An 18,674-nucleotide genomic window follows, 5' to 3' on the forward strand; every position below is an offset into this window, starting at 1 on the left:
GTTATGCAAAGTTTACAGCAAGATATGCCTGCCATTTCCTGTTCTCTTCATTGTAAGTTAAATGAGCCAGATTACTCAGGGTGCTTCTCAATATCCCTCCTCGTTTCCTCGCTCCTCCGTCCTCCATCCTATGACCCAGAAAATGACCGAGCTCAACCATCTTGTAGGACATCTCAATTCTCTAATTGCACCGCCAGGAGGCAAGGATCGAGGAGTGAGGAGGCTTCCTGAGGAGTCATGAGCGAGGATACACAGGTGTATCCTTTGCGGAAGTGTTTTATCAACTAAACGTGACGCACATATAAATTCTCCTCCCCCTTCACATCTTGCCACAGTTTATTCATTATTATTATTATGTTTACATGTACAAGCCACAAATGGATGTCAAATAACAACACCTGACAGTTGCAGAATTATATCAAAGCACAAGAAAATGAAAGAGACGAACTGTAATACTATAAACAACAAATAAAAAGCAGTTAATAACTGGGAATAATTTGTTGTTATTAATAACTGGTAATATTAAATAAAATATGTATTTTGGTAGGGGTTGAAACTATTACAATATAAACAGTTATCTCTAATGTTCAACAATCCTGACGTGCAAACTAAATCCAGCGGTGTAGAGTCATCATTAATTGACGATGCTTTGAAGTGACGCTAAAGGGAGCGAGGATATATCATTTCAATTAATTCAATTCCTCCGTCCTCGCGTCTTTTCCTTGCGTCCTTCCCTCGCATCCTGAAGGGGTGGAGATAGGAAGCTAGGAAAGGAAACGAGGATGCACAAATAAGAATTGAGAAGCACCCTTTGATTCTCACCTTTTGTCTCTAATGGCCCTCGGAGTCCCTGTAATCGTAATGCCGATTGGTTTAGGACTAGTGACACGGTAATGTTTGGGGTGTGTCCCTTTTTACCTGTACAACATTTGCATTATTTTGCTTAGATTGTCTCCTCCTCTGCTGTGTAATCCCTCCCCCTGAAATGTAGATAAATTACAGTGTTTTATACTGTTTGAGTTAGACTTGACAACCACAGCCGAAAGACTCAAATTCTCAATAAAGAATCCTGCTGAAGATACATCCAAGTCTCCTGGTCTCTGCTTCAAGGTGGAAAAGAGTTTCCAACACACTTTAGACATTCTACTAACTTTGCAACTACATGTCAACTAGAGTTGTTCCAATTCCAATACTAGTATCGGAAATATCACCGATATCACAACAAATTCTGGCATCGGTATCAGCAAGTACTTGAACCCATGTACCAATCCGATACCATTTTCTTAAACAAGACCTAGTTATTATGACCGCTAGCATTGCCTAACCGCTGCACAGTTCTTCTTCGCTGCTCAGAATGCATTGCAAACACAGGAAGTTGTGCTGTGTTGCAACAAGCAACCACTGTTAAGAGCAGCGAAGAAGAAAAGAAAATGCGTTAGCAGTATGTCCGCTGTTTAGCAGTATTTCAGATTGGACCAACCAGCCAGTAAAACGGCGAACCTGGCAGCCATCTTGTCACAGGCAGCTCGTTCACTCGTAACATTGTTTTCATGGGTGCTTGCATAACCATAACTTGCTCAATTTTCCACCGATTTTCAAACTGTTTGGTTTGTTATAAACGTCAGAGATGTAGTTATGAAACTACATACTTATATAAAATGATTCATAATTTGTTCAAGCATCCATAATTATAGCCACGTTAATAACGTTTGTGTGACGAAGAGGCTGAGGCATTCGGATCCATCTGCAGTAATTTTTTAACACAGGTAAGCCAACAGAGATAGGCAGTCATAAAGATCAAACAGAACACATGAAGGGCCATCCAGGAAACGTAAGTCAAACAGGCATAGGTCAGAGGCAGGCGGCTTAGGTACAAAAACGAGATCAGAATCCAAGTCAAAAATACAAGAGCAAACACGAGTAATAGGCTAGAGGCAGAGTATAGGTGAAACAAGACTTCACAAATGAACAATGAGCAGAGCAGTCCAGATAAAGGTGAGCTAAGGGTCCACAGGTGATAATGATGCAATGATAATGAGCAGAGGAGGAAGGAGGGGAAATGCAGTTCTAATACGCAGGAGAGAGGGATCTGGTGAAACCAGGAGGAGGCGTTGTCGAGCGTTCCATGACAGAGCCCCTCCCCTGCGAGCGGTTCCGGAAGCGAGGACCTGGCCGACGGCGGGGTCTACCACGGGGTCTTGGAGCTGGTCGATCTGGGTGGTCTCGGTGAAAAGCAGCAGTTAATGTGGGATCCAGGATATCCTGAAAACTGACCCAGGAGCGTTCCTCGGGACCGTACCCCTCCCAGTCGATAAGGTATTGCAACACCCCGCCGTGACGCCTGGAGTTCAGGATCTCTCGCACCCGGAAAGCCTCCGGACCGTTCACCTCAATGGGAGGAGTCTGCACTGGGGCGACCTCCTCCCGGCTCCTCTCTCTCCTGGGGGCGACAGCGGGTCTGAAAAGGGACACATGAAATGTGGGTGAGATCTTGTGATGAGCAGGGAGTTCAAAACAAAAAGAAACAGGAGTTATCTGACGAAGGATCTTAAATGGTCCGACGAAACGAGGAGAAAGTTTCTTGCACGGGAGCTTGAGCCGGAGATCTCGTGCAGAGAGCCACACCCACTGACCGGGTCGATACCGAGGACCCTCACGCCTCCTCCGATCTGCCTGATGCTGAAAACGGCGTATGGCGCGCTGCAAGTGAACGTGAGCAGAATCCCAGGTGGCCACGTTGCGCCGGAGCCACGCATCTACTGCTGGGAGGTAGGATGGCTCCCCAGCCCACGGGAAGAGGGGAGGCTGGAACCCTAGAACACATTGAAAAGGGGTTAGACCAGTGGCAGGCTTTAACAAAGAATTCTGGGCATACTCCGCCCAGGCCAGGAAGCGACTCCAGTCCTGCTGATTCTGGTGGCAGTAAGTTCTCAGAAATCGAATCAAATCCTGGTTTAGACGTTCAACCTGCCCTTTGGCCTGAGGATGGTAACCAGAAGTTAAACTGACATTGATATTGAGTTTGCAGCACAATTCTCTCCAGACACGGGAGGTAAACTGAGGACCGCGGTCAGAGACAATGTCCTCGGGCAGACCAAAGAGACGGAACACCTGGTTGAGAAGAGCCTCGGCTGTCTGTAAGGCCGTGGGCAGACCAGTCAGAGGTATAAAATGACAGGACTTAGAGAAGCGATCCACCACGGAGAGAATAGTAGTAAACCCCTGGGAAGGAGGTAGATCAGTAACAAAATCCACTGCGATATGCGACCAGGGACGCTGTGGTACTGGCAGAGGTTGTAACAATCCAGCTGGTTTGAGATGAGAGGATTTCACAGTGTTACAAACAGAGCATTGATGAATAAACTTTATGACATCAGACTGGAGTGAAGCCCACCAAAGCCGCGATACCAGGATGACCGGCGCTGGGGGTGCAGTAAACCCACTGAAGCACACGGCGTTGGAACCCGGGCGGAACAAAGAGACGGTCAACGGGACATTCTGGCGGAGCGGGATGATTACTTAGGGATGCGGTGATTTCAGGGATAATGTCCCATTGAACAGGGGCCACGATGAGAGTAGTGGGAATAATGGGTTCAGGCTTAGATTCCTCACAAGGACCGTCAAACTGTCGGGACAGGGCGTCAGCTTTGCCATTCTGAGAGCCCGGCCTGTAGGTGATCTTAAAGTCGAATCTTGAGAAAAACAGAGACCAACGAGCCTGGCGAGCATTTAAGCGCTTAGCTGACCTGATATACTCTAGATTTCTGTGATCAGTGAGTACCGTAAAAGGCTGATGAGCTCCCTCCAGCCAGTGCCTCCACTCCTCAAAGGCGGTCTTCATGGCCAGAAGTTCGCGATCACCCACGTCATAGTTGCGTTCTGCGGAGTTGAGCTTGCGAGAATAAAAGGCACACGGAAACATTTTTGCAGGTTTACCACACCGCTGCGACAGGACAGCCCCCACTCCTGTGTTAGACGCATCCACCTCAATGATAAACTCCCTCTCAGGATCCGGGTGACGGAGGATAGGAGCAGAAGTGAACCTCTCCTTGAGCTGAGCAAAGGCCGCGGTACAATCCGCTGTCCACTTAAAATGTTTCCCCCCTCCTCGAAGCAAAGATGTGAGCGGTGCTACAATTACACTGAAATTGCAGATAAATCTGCGGTAAAAATTGGCAAAGCCCAAAAAGCGCTGCAGCGCTTTAACAGAGGAAGGTTGGGGCCAATTCACCACGGCTTTGACCTTGCTGTCATCCATCAGGACTCCGTCCGCACTGATAATATAGCCCAGAAAGGAGATACGTGTCTGGTGAAACTCACACTTGGAGAGCTTGGCATAGAACTGGTTATCAATCAGGCGCGTGAGGACCGCACGAACATCTTGGACATGCTCTTCAAGGGAATCAGAAAAAATCAAAATGTCATCAATATAGACAATAACTCTCTGCTGTAACATGTCTCGGAAAACCTAATTTACCAAAGCTTGAAAAACTGAAGGACTGTTAGACAGGCCGAACGGCATTTCCCGATATTCGTAGTGCCCGGATGTAGTAGAGAACGCAGTTTTCCACTCGTCACCACTCCGTATGCGAATCAGGTTGTATGCGTTCCTTAAGTCCAGCTTGGTAAAATACCGGGCAGTACGGAGCATCTCCAGGGCTGCTGGAACTAACGGGAGAGGATAGCGATATTTCACTGTCACTTCATTAAGACCACGATAGTCAATACACGGCCGAAGACCCCCATCCTTCTTCTTGACAAAAAAGAATCCGGTGGAAGCCGGAGATGTAGAGGTAGTGATGAAACCTTTAGCCAGCTGTTCGTCAATGTACACCCTCATGGTCTCTGTTTCAGGTTGTGACAACGGGTAAACTCTTCCGCGTGGAGGTACAGCTCCAGGCAAAAGCTCAATAGCACAGTCGCCAGCACGGTGAGCGGGAAGATGAGAAGCCTCAGTTTCGCTGAAAGCCATAGCTAGGTTGTGGTATTCGGGGGGAATTCTCTGAAAATCCACTCCCTTGAGGGAAGCGCTGTGGTGTTCAGTACCTTGGACAACGACCATGCAGTTGATCTGACAGAATGTGGACCACTGGGATATCCTCCCGTCAGACCAGGAAATTTGGGGGTTATGTTTCTCCAGCCACGGAAGCCCCAAGATCATGGGCGAGTGAATCGTGAATAACTGGATGGTCTCAGAATGCTGTGTCCCGAAGTTGAACGTGAGGGGTTGCGTGGTGTATTGCACCTCTCCTGACCCCAGGGGAGAGACCCCATCTAGACCCCATCTAGACCCCATCTAGTGCTTCCACGGTTACCCCAGGTTCACATGCGAGGAGAGAAACACAATGAGTTTTGGCGAATGCAAGATCGATGAAGTTTCCAGCAGCACCAGAATCAATCAAGGCTTTTACGTTTAGAGTTTGTCCGTTAAACTTCAAAGAACTATCCACATAAAATTATTTAGAAGAGGGATTAGAACTCACCGCAGTAGAATTCTTGAGCGCTGGATTAATCGGACATGTGGCCCTCAGATGTCCCGCTTCTCCGCAATACATGCAGAGATGATTTCGGCGTCTCCTCTCCCGCTCCGCCGTAGAGAGGCGTGTGTAACCAATCTGCATGGGCTCCGACTCTGCGTTGGGGAGAGCACACTCGAAGAAGCTGGACCTGAGAGGTGTGCGTCGGGAGCGAATCAAGTTGTCGAGGCGGATAGCGAGCTCCATGATTTGATTCAAGGATTTACCGTCGTCGCGGCATGCCAGCTCTCCCTGGAGATCCGAGTTCAATCCCTTGCGATACAGGAGCTTTAGAGGTTCCTCCTCCCATCCAGTTTGAGCTGCTAGGGTCCGAAACTAGAGTGTGTAGTCCGCTGCGGTAGAATTTCCCTGGCGTAACGTGAGCAGTAGTTCTCCTGGATCCTTTCCTCCCGCTGAATGCTCAAACACTTCTCTAAATTGGGTCAAAAACTCATCATAAGAAGGAAAAGAGAGCTGACTTCCATACCAGAGTGCAGTAGCCCATTCCAGAGCCCGGCCAGTGAGTAGGGAACATATGAAGGAAACGCGGCTCGCATCAGTGGAATAGGACTGTGTCTGCTGGTCAAAATACAAGCTGCACTGCAACAAAAATCCCTTACAGGGAGAAGGTGAGCCATCAAATTTCTCTGGAAGGGATAATTTTGGGTCGTTTGAATTGTTACTGACGGCAGGTGGAATGGCAGCAGGTGCGGTAAGATTCGGGGCTTGAGCTCGGCGGGGATAGGGCTCGGACGGATCTCACAAGATCCTCGGTGAGAGCTGTTAATTTTACCAGCTGTTGTTGATGGGTGATCAGCACCTCAGCTTGAGAAGATACCTCGGAGGCCAGTCGAAGGAAATCTGCTGGACCCTGTTGCGGTAAAGTCTTCTGTGACGAAGAGGCTGAGGCATTCGGATCCATCTGCAGTAATTTTTTAACAAGGGTAAGCCAACAGAGATAGGCAGTCATAAAGATCAAACAGAACACATGAAGGGCAATCCAGGAAACGTAAGTCAAACAGGCATAGGTCAGAGGCAGGCGGCTTAGGTACAAAAACGAGATCAGAGTCCAAGTCAAAAATACAAGAGCAAACACGAGTAATAGGCTAGAGGCAGAGTATAGGTGAAACAAGACTTCACAAATGAACAATGAGCAGAGCAGTCCAGATAAAGGTGAGCTAAGGGTCCACATGTGATAATAATGCAATGATAATGAGCAGAGGAGGAAGGAGGGGAAAATGCAGTTCTAATACGCAGGAGAGAGGGATCTGGTGAAACCAGGAGGAGGCATTGTCGAGCGTTCCGTGACAGTTAAGAAACCAAACCATTTGTAAATCCGTCAAGATTTCAGTGAGATAAGATTATTTGTGTTCATGCAGATCACTCGCCTTACATCAGGAGCCACAGAGCCCTGCCTGTGACAAGATGGCCGCCGGAGATGACGTTAGAGACTCCGCCTTAAGACATCTAGTCTTTATTATGGATATCTATGGGTACTTCGGTATCAAGTCGGAACTGAAATTTTAAAAATGTGATGATTCCAGCATTACTGTAGTACCGGTAGTACCGACTCCCGAGTATATTTGGTACCCGCAGCTGCGTTCAGTCGCAGGCTACAGACTGTAGCTGAATATATACTAGTGTCTGTGAATATTAAATTGCAAAATACTATTTAAATATTACTCCTGCATGTTCTGCCTCTCTGTGTGGATGACGGGCGCAGATGCGCGGGACACTCGCTCACTGTCTTTGTAGTCTCTGCCGTGTGTCACTATATGAGGACACCAACGCATAAACCATCACTTCATGAGAATGTACCATTTAATTTGAGAAAACTGTCATATCATGAACACAGACACTCAAAGGTGTTCACGGCAACCCGTCAAAATAAAAGTTTGTTTTATATATTAGGCTACTGTTGTACAGCAGATTTAGCTACGTCTCTATGTAATAATAATAAGTCTCTACTAATAATAATAATTATGCCTGATGGTTGCTTATTTTTCACTTGTTTTGTTGTAAATAGATTATTTTCTGATTAATATAACATTTTTTATATTCCAAGATTTATTTGTTGCACTGTTTTTTATACAGTTATATTGTCAAACTAAAATACTTTTTTCAGTAGGCGGTGTTAGATTTGTGGCTGCATTTGAAGTTCTTTTTCGCTTAAGAAAAATAAATAATATTACTGTCAAATGCATGTCAGATAATAAAAATACTGTAATAAATACAGTTGTTCACTGTATGGATTTGTTCATGTTTTATTAAGGGATAAGTCTGAAGCACACACTCAAATTATTCTAGCAAATCATACAGGGCTAGTAGTATATACAGCTGTATATACAGTAGGGATGCAACAATACAGTTAATCCACGGTTCAATACATACCTCTGTTTTTAACCACGGTTTTCGGCTCGGTTCGGTTCTGATGCCTTTCACATCAGTTTTTTGCTATTCTATTTTTAGCCGACAGGAACAGCAAGAGGTTAAGGAGAAAAATACTATTTTTGTTATTGCAATACTCTTTCTTTATTTTACTTAAAAGGCTTGAAAAACCTTACTTAAACTTAAAACTTTACTTTAAAAAAAACCTTGTACACATTCCTATATAAAATAAATATATAAAGATTTAGACTGGCACTCAGAGCTGTACAGCAGCATTTAAGTATGAAATTGAATGAATAAATGTAAAAATAAAACACTGCATAAACTTCACTATAAAATATACACTTGTTTTTTATTATACATTGATACATTGTATAATTATACATTGATTCTTATTAAAGCTACTATATTTAAGTTTTTCAGTCAAGAGCAGCGAGTGATTTTCTCTTTGTCTTTTGTTGTTTTATTAACATTAAAGGGATAGTTCACTCAAAAATGAAAATTCTGTCATCGATCACTCACACTCAAGTTGTTTTAAACCTGAATAAAGTTATTTCTTCTGTTGGAAAATATATTTTGAAGAATGTTGAAAACCAAACAGTTTGTTTTCTGGTCCCCATTGTAGGAAATAATAATATGTAAGTCAGTGGCTACCATCAGCTGTCTGGTATTCAACTGTCTGTGTTCAACAGAAGAAATTAATACAGGTTTGGAACAACATTAGAGTGAGGAAATAATGACAGAATTTTAGAGGTGAACTGTCCCTTTAAGGACAAGTGGCAGCGTGTTCACTAGGCTGCGCTGCTGTCAATTAAGACCTGCTCGCAACTAGAGACTACAGACACACGCCGATTTTACTTTCACTTTAGACATAACCGACTGTGTTTATGTTAAACTTGTGTGTATTTGACAGTATTAGCTCAGTAATACTACTTCAGTCCAGTAATCACGTGTTTGACAGGCTTTTAGTGCGCGCGCTCGGTAAAGCGCATGTTAAAACAGTGCATAAGCACGCGAATGAAACGTATAACTCTACCACTAACGTGTGATGTGAATGTATGTCTCATTGTTCAGTATATTGAGATGGAGGCAAATTATAGAATGTGTAGAAAAATAATTAATTAAATGCAAAACCGGAAAAAACGCAATTCACAAGCACGTATTGAACCGTGAATGCCGTAGGCCTACCGAACGGTTCAATATCTATATTGAGAATTGTGGCATCCCTAATATACAAATACATGCAAACCAGTAAACTGACAACAAAAGTAAACCGCGTTTACATGACTTTATTAATAAATAGTATTATTTCCTTGTAGTGATGTCAAAAATAATAATATATATGTTATCAGTTGTGTCAGCGGGAAACTAACGGCTCATATATTAGGCTACTCTCTCATGCAGTTACAGATGCAGCGTTTTGACTGAACCACTTACTGCACGAGAGATGAGAACACATTTTTATAATTTTCTAGGTCTTAAAAGAGTCTGTGTTTGTGATATGGAGGCGGTATTAACATTAAGTGACATGCCATCTGACACACAGAAGCTAATGGCACATGTCAATGCGTATTGGCACATCCGGTGGTACATCCGGTCTTCATTGGCACGTGCCAGTGGATAGTGGCATGTGTCACTGACATTATCGCGACACACTGACATGACCCCTGGCTGACACCGAGTCGCGGAACATGTCGCCGTGTTGTGACACAAAATCCTAAATAAATAACATAATTTTGTGATATTTTAAATATCAATTAAACGCATTAAAGTCAGTAATATTTTTTCAAACGTGTTATTTGTCACGTCTGTATTTGATTGGCATGTGCCATTGAATGATTTGTAAAACGTCACAAACTGCCCATTCTAGGAAAAACACGAAATAAATCTATCATGTGTCACTACGAATAACGCATTAATAGTCGCGTCCGTTACTGTAAACCTTTATTTTTGTGTGATGCTGGTAGGTGTCAGTATAATTGTGTACTGGCCAGCGCAATTCTCATCTGTGGCTGTGTAGAACCCTGACAGTTACTTTGTGCCCCTATTAGAACAACGCCATTATATTCTATACTTTTATGAATTCTATTGAGAAACCATGAGAAAAGGATGAATGATGACAGAGTCAATGTTCATAATTATTATTATGTTTTTAAAGGTCCCATTCCGCTTGATCCCATTGTTCAAACTTTAGTTAGTGTGTAATGTTGCTGTTAGAGCATAAATAATACCTGTAAAATTATAAAGCTCAAAGTTCAATGCCAAGCGAGATATTTTATTTAACAGAAGTTCCCTTTCAAAGCCTACAGCGAACGGCCGGCTTGAACTACATCCTGGTACTTCCTTCTTTAATTACGTCAGTAGAGCAGTAGAACAGACTAACCTCCGCCCACAAAGAAACGCGAAAAAGGGGGCGCGGTCTTGTTGCTGTCCAGCGTGGAAAAGCGGACGGTCGCGTGGAGAAAAGGAACTGTTGTGTTGAGTGTGTTTATCGCCATGTCATCGAGACGCTGTTATTTTCATCCAGGAGTCAAATCACCTTTGTTTGGCTTTCCCAGGGACGCTGTAGAGATTATTGAACGCATACATCTCTCCGTTAAGAGGCGTGACCTTTCCAACGTGCGCTAAGCTGCTGTAGAATCACAACACAGGACCCGCTGGCACGTGCGCTAAGCTGCGGTCGAATCACAACACGGTAAACGCTGGCACAATCAGAACTCGTTACGTATTTCTGAAGGAGGGACTTCATAGAAAGAGGAAATCACCAGCCGTTTTTAGGACAGTGGAAACAGCGGTACACAGATAAGTACATTGTGTGAAAAATACTGTGTTTTTTTACACGCGAAACATGAACACATGTTATATTGCACACTGTAAACACAATCAAAGCTTCAAAAAAACACGAAGAACGGGACCTTTAACTATGCTGTATAGCTGTGTTTTGTGTTTTGTTTGTTATTTTTAATTATTTAAAAAATCCATTATTTTATTTGAAAAAGTTAATAAACAAAACCACATAATTGTAGTAGAAAAGAAGTGAAATAGCGTGCCTTGTTGGCAGAAAATATGTCACTGAGAAAATATACTATTTTCACCCAAAAATAAATACTCTGAACCCCAAGTGGATTTACACAAACTGAGACACTCTCCCCTATCCCTGTGTTTCTTTTTTCTCCTTTTACCACCGCTACTCAGTTGTCATGGACACTCATTTCCGATCACATCTGTTAGTCTTTGAGTTAATCATCATTGTGTATTTTAGTTCCTCATTTCCTTTCATTCATTGTCGAGTATTGTTTGTGCTACATGCACACTGTGCGTTTGTGTTTCTTCACTTGGATTATTAAAGTCCCACTGCATGTTTTATTCCTTAAATATCATCTTTGATCACCAAAGGGTTTTGATCACAGACCTGTTTACGCATGGTCACTTCATGCGTTTTACAGATCAGATCGCTATCTGATTTATTAAAGCAATTTCATTTACATTTTCATCAATGTGTCTCAGCAAAATGGATATAAATCAGATCCTCAATTCCCGCACTATATGCAAATTTTAAGAGTTCACGTCACTGAAAATTACGCATTTTATTAATCATCAGTTAATTTCAAAATCAAAGACCACAATACGAGAGTGCGGAAACAGCACTGTTAAGATCATTTAGTTTCTTTACTTTTAATGAAGATGATCGTGTGTTGAGCATCTGCGACATACTTCCGGCTTATTTATTTGCAGTAGTTTGTGTATTTAGCAGTAGTTTCTGCTCGTCTGCAGTGATGCATAGCAATGTCACATGGCTATAGTCTATAACACGCTCTCACATGTTTATTTTTTTAGCATTATTGGGAGGAGTAAAATTTACATATGTGGTTTCAACAACCAGATGCATTTAGACTTGTTCAGTTACATTTGAAATGCGGAACAATGAATATGCAAATTAGCCCCGCCTCCACTCACTCGCACGAGGTCATCTAAACGTCGATGTGTCAGTAGGTAATGTGTTTTATGTATCACTCTAAGGTATACATACTGTTAAATGCCAAACAGTGTTAAATACCAACACTGTCTACAAATGTAAAAAAAAAACTCTAAGTATCAATAGTATCAACTGTATAGCAATGAGGTGTGTGTGTGTGTGTGTGTGCGTGCGTGCGTGCGTGCGTGCGTGCGTGCGTGTGTGTTTGTAATAGATCACATTATCTGCTTCAGCCAATGGCAGCATAGAGCGCAAGTTAAGCAAACATTTCTTCACTTTAGAAGAGGGCATGCTGAAAAATACAGTACAATGTACAATCAAGTACAGTGGTAATAAAATGTTTACACACCCCTGTTAAACTCAGAACTGTTACACCTTTAACGTGATATTACAAACTATGCAATGCCACTGAAAAAAAAACTTTTTAACAGAATAAACTAATCATTAAGCTCATAATAGTACACATCTGTATTTATCTGAAGTGACTCTGATTTTAGTTTTTTTTTTTGGTTGCACGCTAGGCTACTACAAGAGCCATGGGCCACAAAGAGCTTATGAAGAATCAACAGGATCTTATTTTTGAAAGGTAGTATAACTAAGCTGAGGGGCTACAAAACATTTCTGAGGCATTAGATGTACCAAAGAACATGAATATTCAAATGCATACGTAAACTCCTCCATGGCAGAGCCGTTTCTTCCAATGGCTCAGCTCCATCATTAGTTCAGTCAGGAGATACGACACACAATGACATTTGGGTCATTTTCACTCTCCACTTCCTGGGAAATTATACATCTATGTTCCCTTCTTCCCTACGTCGTTCGCAGTACCCTTCGAAATGAACATAAGATGGTGGAATACCCTGTGAAGTCCACTTCGCAGTCCACTTACAGTCAGTATGGTAATGTGTTTTATGTATCACTCTAAACCTCGGACACATAACGGTAATTAATATAATTAGACTTTTGCTTGACACAGACCATGTTTCCCTTCCCCACCTCAGAGTCAGACAGCTGCCTTCTAAAAATCAGCATCCTAAATACTTTGAACTTCAAACGTCAGTAGTTTTAAAAATCTAAATCCAGACTTAAAGGTCCCATGGCATGACATTTTCATTTTATGAGGTATTTCAACATTAATATGAGTTCCCCTAGCCTGAATATTGTCCCCAAGTGGATAGAAATGTTGATCGGTGTAAAACCGAGTTCTGGCTGTCTCTCTCTGCCTTTGAGAAAATGACAGGCCAGACTAGCCAATCCTGAAGTCTCCTGGTTTGACGTCCAAGCAGGAACGGTTCCCTCCCTCCGCCCAGAGAATCTGACACGCCCATGCAAACACTCGAGATCATTAACGTTACTTGTGAACGAGTGAACACTGGCAGTTTCTCAGTGTTTGGATGTACAAATGAAAACAGAAGTCTTTCTTCAGTTCCTTCTGATCTGTGATCATTGATTTCTTATGTGTAGCTTATTATTTATTATTTGTGGACACGCAGCGGCTTCTCTCTCTCCCGACAGAACGGTGTTTTCGTGTTTTCTATCTTGTGAGTCAGTGTTTTTGTACGTCCTTGTCGCGTCTATCTGTTCTAAAATGTGCATACAGTCTTTTCTGTTTAACATCAGTAGTCACATCTTAAGAGATAAACCTCACACACGCCGAAGCTCGGCCTCCAACATCCCCGACCCCCAGTACTGCATCTGGCCCACAGCGGAGGCACCAAACGCGGCGTGAGATTAAGCAGAAGGAGGGTAAGCGTGAGCATATCTGGGCTAGGCTAGCCAGCTTTCCCCACAATAAACTGGATTACATTCGATTACTGCTGTTGTGTCTTTGTTTGCGCTGTGTAACGTTACTCAATGCGCGTCAATGACGCTATTCATATGATTGGAACATATCTAGAAATAATGCTATACTCAATACTTACTAACTCGTTCATCTCGCTGTAATGGTACATTGCATGTGTTACAAAGTTGGTAGAATAATGATGAAGAGGACTCGGTGTGACTGGGACTCGTGTTTATTCAGAACTCTCAGATACAAACACAATAAACTCGCGCTGACTGACAGCGCTCTCATAACTCAGTAGTTACTATAAATAACTTTGTTAGCAATCGCTTCGTCTCCGTGATGTCCGGTTCGCGAACGAATCATTCTTTTGAATCGGTTCTTTTTAGTGAACCGAACCAGTTCACCAAATCGGACTGAATCGTTCTAAACGGTTCGCGTCTCGAGTCAGCGCTGATCCATAATTTACTAAAGTTACTAACTTTCTGACATGAGTGACAGCCCCTCCGACTAGAAATAAACTAATAACCTGAAGTATATTCTAGTAACAACAGTTCACCCTGAACTGAGACATGCTGAGAGAACTGATGAGAAGTGAACACAGGTCCATCCGTCTCTCTGGCAGACTCGTGCCTGCTCGTGCCTCGTTAAACCACGCCCCCTCCGCTCATTTAAAATGCAAAGATGTCAGCCAATCACAACAGTGGGCGTTTTTACTGAAGTCTCACAGCAGACACGCCTCTTGAAGCAGAGCATTCAGCCACAGGGCAAACAGCAGTATAGAAAAAATGCCTTTTATTTCTAAATTATGACATTTTATGATGTAAAAATCATACTAATAATATAAGTACACCTCAGGAAACATTATAAAATAATAGAAAAATGCCATGCCATGGGACCTTTAACCTGCCTACAAAATCCACCAGATTACTGATACTACTATTATTATTATTATTACAACTACTACTTCTTATATACATAAGGTATATGTCACGAGGTGACAATTTCCAACTTTCGAGGCGGAACTAACGAGAAGGGGCTCGCTGCAGCCTGCGGTGGATGTCCAACCCGGCCCACATCCAAGTGTGACGTCAGAGGCCAGGCCAATGCCGCCCTGCAGCCGATTTTTAAGATTTTATTGGTCATATCAATCACAGTAGAGACTGCCTTTACACCAAACACTGATCCCTAAACCTACCCGTCACTGTAACGAATTAAGTACTGATTGCCTACACCAAACTCTTTTCCCTAAACCTACCCGTCACTGTAACGACTTAAGTACTGATTGCCTACACCAAACTCTTTTCCCTAAACCTACCCGTCACTGTAACGACTTAAGTACTGATTGCCTACACCAAACTCTTTTCCCTAAACCTACCCGTCACTGTAACGACTTAAGTACTGATTGCCTACACCAAACTCTTTTCCCTAAACCTACCCGTCACTGTAACGAATTAAGTACTGATTGCCTACACCAAACTCTTTTCCCTAAACCTACCCATCACTGTAACGAATTAAGTACTGATTGCCTACACCAAACTCTTTTCCCTAAACCTACCCGTCACTGTAACGACTTAAGTACTGATTGCCTACACCAAACTCTTTTCCCTAAACCTACCCGTCACTGTAACGACTTAATTACTGATTGCCTACACCAAACTATTTTCCCTAAACCTAACCGTCACTGTAACGAATTAAGTACTGATTGCCTACACCAAACTCTTTTCCCTAAACCTAACCGTCACTGTAACGAATTAAGATTGCCTACACCAAACTCTTTTCCCTTAACCTACCCGTCACTGTAACGAATTAAGTACTGATTGCCTACACCAAACACTGATCTCTAAACCTACCCGTAACTGTAACCAATGAAATTAGCTGCAGGGCGGGAGTTCTGACGTCACACTTGGATGTGGGCAGAGTTGGATATCCACCGCAGGCTGCAGCGAGCCCTACTTGGAGAATCCCCGCGAATGGGGTGATCAGCGGAAATCGCCGGCAGCTGTGCACGATGGGAGACGTTGCCCTTAGGGTAGGATAAAAGGAGAGAGGTTGCACAAAACTGGGGTTGGTTGGGGGGCTGTGAATCGCGGAGGAAGTGTGAGCTTTGGAGAAGAGGAAGTGGGGCTGGCAAAACGGGCATGGCATTGTGAGTTTGGGAGAGGAGCACGCCGACTCGACCGGAAGGAGGAAATCGTTGGACAATAAGATCGTTTGTGAGAGACTGTGAGTAGGGCAATCGGTCTCATCCCCTCTCTCTTGTCTATGGGACTCCCTGACGTGAATGCCAGGTCAGAAAATGGGCAACGGCCATTGATATATGTATTTCCCACTGAGTGTTGAATTGCAGTGATGAAGTGATGTGATGCACTGTGTTGTTGTGTGAAGTGTGAACTTAAACCCGCCGGACGTCTACTACTTACCTGAGTTTTTCTGTCATGTTCTACGACGTAGGAAGAGGCTAACACTGATGTACTCTACAGATATTTGAGTGTACTATCTGACCGCCCATTGTGAAGAGGGACACGTAGGTGAATGCTTAACCGACTGCTTGGCAGTAAAATCCTCCAGTCGTAAGTTCTCTGTCTGTCATTGCTGAGGAAGAGGATTACATACCTGTGTATTCACCTGTCTGCTTTGCAGTGAAGCCCTCCAGCCGAACTTCTCCTGTTGCGAGCTCTGTGTCTGCCAGTCCTTCAAGAGGAATTCCCACCTGAACACTCGTCTAACTGCTTTGCAACGAAGCCCTCCAGCCGTAAGTCCCCTGTCTGTCATTTCTGAGGAAGAGGATTACGTACCTGTGTACTCACCTGTCTGCGTTGCAGTGAACTCTTCCCGTTACAAGCTCTGTGTCTGCCAGTTCTTCAAGAGGAATTCATACCCGAATACTCACCTGACTGCTTTGCAGTGAAGCCCTCCAGCCTGAACTTCTCCTGTTGCGAGCTCTGTGTCTGCCAGTCCTTCAAGAGGAATTCCCACCTGAACGCTCGTCTAACTGTTTTGCAACGAAGCCCTCCAGCCGTAAGTCCCCTGTCTGTCATTTCTGAGGAAGAGGATTACGTACCTGTGTACTCACCTGTCTGCTTCGCAGTGAACTTTTCCTGTTGCAAGCTTAGTGTCTGCCAACCCTCTAAAGGGGAACTCCTACCTGGATACTCACCTGATTGCTATGCAGCGAAGCGGGTCCGCAGGACGGAACGACCCTGCCTAGAAGACTCACCATTTTAGATCCCCCTTTCCATTTTTATAGTTAATAAAATATTGTTACTTGAAGCCTTGTCTGTCGTCCTTGCCGGGCCTCTGTCCGACTCCCCAAGGGTGGTACGGGTCTTGGGGGTGGGTGCAGCCAGATTGGCCTACCCCGTGACATATACATACTGTTAAATGCCAAACAGTGTTAAATACTGACACTGTCTACTAAATTGAAAGAAGAACATACTGTTGCGTTTCAGTGATTAAACCAAATGCTCTCATTACTATCACAATCTAGTTTGGTTTTTAAAGTGCCCCTGTTATGCTTTAGATATTACCTTTAATTGTGTAATATAGCTTTTTGTGAGTCTAAAAGCTCTGCAGTTTCAAAGACCAAAGTGCATGATAAATGAAAGAAAGAACTGATTCTAAACTGCCTGAAATTAATCGTCAGTAATTCCAGTCTTAATTTCTGCACAAACCTACATAATGTAACAAATAATGCATGATGCCAGTTTAGGTCTTCATTGGCTGCCCGCGAACAATGTCTGCTTTGACCCGTCCTCAAACACTGTAATTGTGCCTGAGACTGGAAGAGTTTGGTTCATGTTATTGACATGTCGACTTTTCATTGCTGCGAAAGCGAATCCCCTTTGCATGCACTTCTAAAGATTGAGGACTTACACAGTAATTAATGCAAAGGGCTGAGGAAGCATCTGTGCCCGGTTGCATAAAGCACCTTAAGTGTAATTTTCCCTTAAGTTCGCCCTTATGTTTCCCTTAAACCTAAGGGTGTTGCAGAAAAAAACCTTAAGTGTTACCTAAGGGTTTCTTTAAGTGAAACGTCATAAACACTTAGAATTCCCCTAAAATGCAGTTTTTTCACTTAAGTAATCCCTTAAAAAGTGTTAAGTGTTACAAAAAAAACCTTAACGGCCATTTCCCTAAGTGTAACTTAAGGTGTGGAAATTTTTAATCTTAAGAGTAACGCGGACAAAGTCGACATGGCTGAATTTATGGAACCAGCTGAAGATCATTATGTGCCAAGAAGAATTTTAAGGGATAGGGAGAACCCTTTGGACCATTAAGCGATGAAAAATTGTTGCAAGAATCCCGATTTGACCATTACACATCGCAACCACTGTGACACTGAACACACACAGTCATACGTACATTGCTGTATGAGATGAAGAAGAAAAAATCACATAATTAAAGAAGTCGTTTGACGTTATAACAAGTCATTAATGTCTTTTAACTTATATGTTTCATATAATAGAACCAAAGCTATAGATTGTGATTTCTCGAGCCATTTCTTGTTTACAGAGCCGGCTCTCCCTATAAGCGAACTAAGCAGCTGCTTAGGGCCCCGCCGCCACTAGGGGGCCCCCTAACTACAGATTGCACTCGCCAGCGTCGCCGCAGTTTATCACGCAAGACGCTCAATTTGCTTCATTCGCACCGCGCGAAAAGCGCCTTCCGCGCCGCGGGACCTCTAGACGCGCGTCAACGCGCCTTTCCATTGACTTAACATTGAAATCAAATCACTCGCGCCAGACACTCTATTTGCGTTTGGTGTGAACGCAGCATAACGTTAGCTGTCCGTCGATTATGCTGAATCAACATTGCTTGCGCTATGGTCCAGCCGTCGGCCCCAGCTCTGGGCTACAGACCGCGTAGAGACAGACCCACCTCCTATGAATATATTTTCTTTTTAACAGTTAACGTTACATGACCTACACTAGTTCTGGGAAAGAAAAAACCGAAAAATCTTTGTCTCAATAGACGCTTATTACAATAAAAAAATAGTTTAAGAACATTC

The sequence above is a fragment of the Gobio gobio genome (assembly GCF_949357685.1).
Source record: "Gobio gobio genome assembly, chromosome: 20".
NCBI classification, from domain to species: Eukaryota; Metazoa; Chordata; class Actinopteri; order Cypriniformes; family Gobionidae; genus Gobio; species Gobio gobio.